This window comes from Garra rufa, chromosome 13 (assembly GCF_049309525.1).
Source record: "Garra rufa chromosome 13, GarRuf1.0, whole genome shotgun sequence".
Taxonomy (NCBI): domain Eukaryota; kingdom Metazoa; phylum Chordata; class Actinopteri; order Cypriniformes; family Cyprinidae; genus Garra; species Garra rufa.
This window is the reverse complement of record NC_133373.1, coordinates 37,624,316-37,627,262: the sequence shown is the minus strand read 5'-3', so window position 1 is coordinate 37,627,262 and position 2,947 is coordinate 37,624,316. Positions and strand designations below refer to the sequence as shown.

At 31.6% G+C, this 2,947-nt stretch overlaps 1 long non-coding RNA gene across 1 annotated transcript; it reads left to right on the top strand.

The window, feature by feature from the left end:
- Nucleotides 1-241: 241 nt before the first annotated feature.
- On the top strand, nucleotides 242-2,947 carry LOC141348924 (uncharacterized). The gene is made up of 3 exons (XR_012357592.1): nucleotides 242-345; nucleotides 463-506; nucleotides 2,787-2,947. It is a non-coding gene; the product is annotated as an uncharacterized lncRNA (long non-coding RNA).

Sequence of the window (2,947 nt, the reverse complement as noted above, 5' to 3'; positions counted from 1 at the left end):
ATTGAGAATTTTTAATCAAAGTATATTAGAGACTTTTCATTAAGACCCTAAAGAAAAATCATATGAACTTGTGAAAATTGGGCTTGTGATGACCCCCTTAAGCTAGGATGGCTTTTGGAAACCCAGCACAGTATATTTTACTTGATTGACAATAAGCAGGGACAAAGTGGGACCACAGTTCACCTCACAAGTAAAATGATAACTATTAACTGGAGATTCAACTACAAAGCTTGACATTCGTTGCTTAATAAACTTTCCTTGTCTTTTAATCATTCAGGTTGCCGGAAATGTAGTAGGCAGAAGATCTTCCTATTCGATAAAATAACTGGGGAAAGAATGAATGAGGTAAAATGTTTTTTATTAAGCTGCATGTTTGTCTCAGTGACTCTGGCCTTTAAAGATAACAATTCAGTGATTGCTTAAACAGCTAAAATAATTATTACTTTGTGTGTGTGTGTGTAGGGAAAAGCAGAATTGAAAGTCCACTGGTTGTCTTGCGCTGTGTGGTAAGTTGTGTTTTATTAACTATTTAATTTCATTGCAATGCTAAGTAGTCTATTCCATGACCAATATGATGTTAGCAATGCTCAAATGGTCTCTTGAAAGCAGTGTTCTGCTTACTTGTTTACCCTAGTGAAAAAAAATATGCTAAGTATACTTGCAGCCATACTAATTGTCAGTATACCTTTAGTGTATTAATGATTAGTTAATTTGAAGTGTGCTATTTTCGACATACTAATTTTGTGCTAAATATATTTTAATTGTAATTAAGTTGTAGTAAAGCATAACTTTAAGTGTATTTAGTGTACTTTTATGTGCTAAATTGAGACAACTTTAAGTATAATTAGTACACTTTAAGTATATGCCTGTGTAAGATAATTGCATGCTTGAAACCATAAATATATTATTTTTAAGGAAATATACTAAATTACAATTATTATTATTGACTTATTTTTACAATAATAATACTTATTAATAATAATAATTAAGTAAAAGCATTGTGGTAATATACTTTTTTATATTTAAAATTAGTACACTTTTTGCTAGTATATTTGCAATGTACTGTTGCAACTAGAAATACAATACAAATACACAAAATGTACTTTTTTCACAAGGGTATGGGTGATTTCGGTGCTTTAATTCTGCGTAAACTAAAAGATTAATAAAGTAAAACCCTCAGACATGGACGAGCTCTTCTTAACGCCATCTCTCCTTTATTTATTTTCCCCCCAACTCCTTGAATGTTCAAATATAACATCAAATATAACATCAGCATTTATTTTCCAACATAAATTATGTAATTAAATAACTCTGTTAAACTCAATTTAATTCTCAGAACAACATGGAAGTTCATTTTATTGATGTCTGTGGCAAGAGAAAGCTCCCTAGTCATGTAATTGATCCTGGCAGGAAATCATCCTCTGAGGTAGTCTGTAAAAAAACTGATACAAGGTTTTGCTAGGACATGGGCAATGGTCAGTTGTCTGGAATAAAAACTAAAGTGTGACTAAATATCAAGTTCTTTAAAGAATATTCCATTATTTTGGATACAGATAGGAGAAAGATCTACCTCCTTGTGTCAATTTAGATATCTAGTTATTAAAAAGAGCCGAGAATTTATGAATTAGAAGTGGACACAATGGATTGTGGAAGCTGGACAATTCAGTGCTTTCTAATTCATACAATTTTAAAAATAGTTGACAGTCAGCCAGTGTATTAAAAATAAAATGGAGCTAGCTGATGTGATAACATTTTTAATTTCTAGTCAAGTACTCAAGCTGCTACTATACATACACAACTAGCTAAAGCCTATTTATTGAGCAGGACATTGACCATGGACATTACCAGTAATGTTTTACAGTAGACGTGACCTTAGTGAAAAATAAATATGCTAAAATATATTTGCAATATATTTATTTACATGCTAAGTATACTACAAATAAATTTACTTATTATTTACTTAATAAAATATACTCTGTAATTGTACTTTTAGTATACAAACCTGGTATATTTGAAGCCTATTAAATTGGAACAATTTAATGCTTAATACTTAATGCAGAAGTAGTACTGAAGTCCAACTAAAGATATACTTGGATATATTTGACTGTGCTAAAGTGCAACTATTGCAAGTAAATGTTGTGTACACTTTAATCATTATCATACAATTCTCATCAATAGTGACATTAAACATTAAATTTTTGATTAATATTAAGAAATGTGCTTTGTCCACAAGTAGTATTCCATGTAAAATGTAATTATTTTTTTATATCAGTAAGTTTTGAGCGATATGTCAGTAAATATGTTAATAGATTTGAACTATACTTAGAGTAAAATAAATGCATTTTAAGTCTATTACTTTTTTAATAGGGGAATCATGCATGCATAAAATAATTTGTCAGCATCTGAAACACTAAACTTGGATGGAGAATGCTGTTCTACATGTGATTTGCATCATATTTTTGAGCAATGAAGATGGAAACAGTGACAGTAGTGGTGATAAAATGCATTAGGAAGATTAGGGAAGTGAGAAAATAAGAGCAGTACTGAATATGAAGAAGAGGAGAACAATGATGAATGGCAGTGGAAGCAAGATGCAGTCACTCCTGATCCCTGAGTCTGTAGAACTGCCAGGTCTACTTGTAATAAAACATGAAAACATGCTGAAATTTTAAAACGTAGTCAGCATTCTGCAAGTCAAAGCCCTTTCTAGCTAATCCACCAGTGTCAATGATCTTGATTTTTGTCCTGTCTTCTAATGATATATGTGCACTTTTGATATTTTACAGTGGCAAAACTTGGGATGACACATGGGAGCCTGCCAGGGAGTTCCAACATTTTTTGACCGAGACTCCACACCCCAACCAGCTTTGAGAACTTCAACTGTTTTGTCGTTGTTGTTCTTGTTTTGTTTTGCTTGCTGTTCTCCATTAAAGTTGTTTGCACAGTG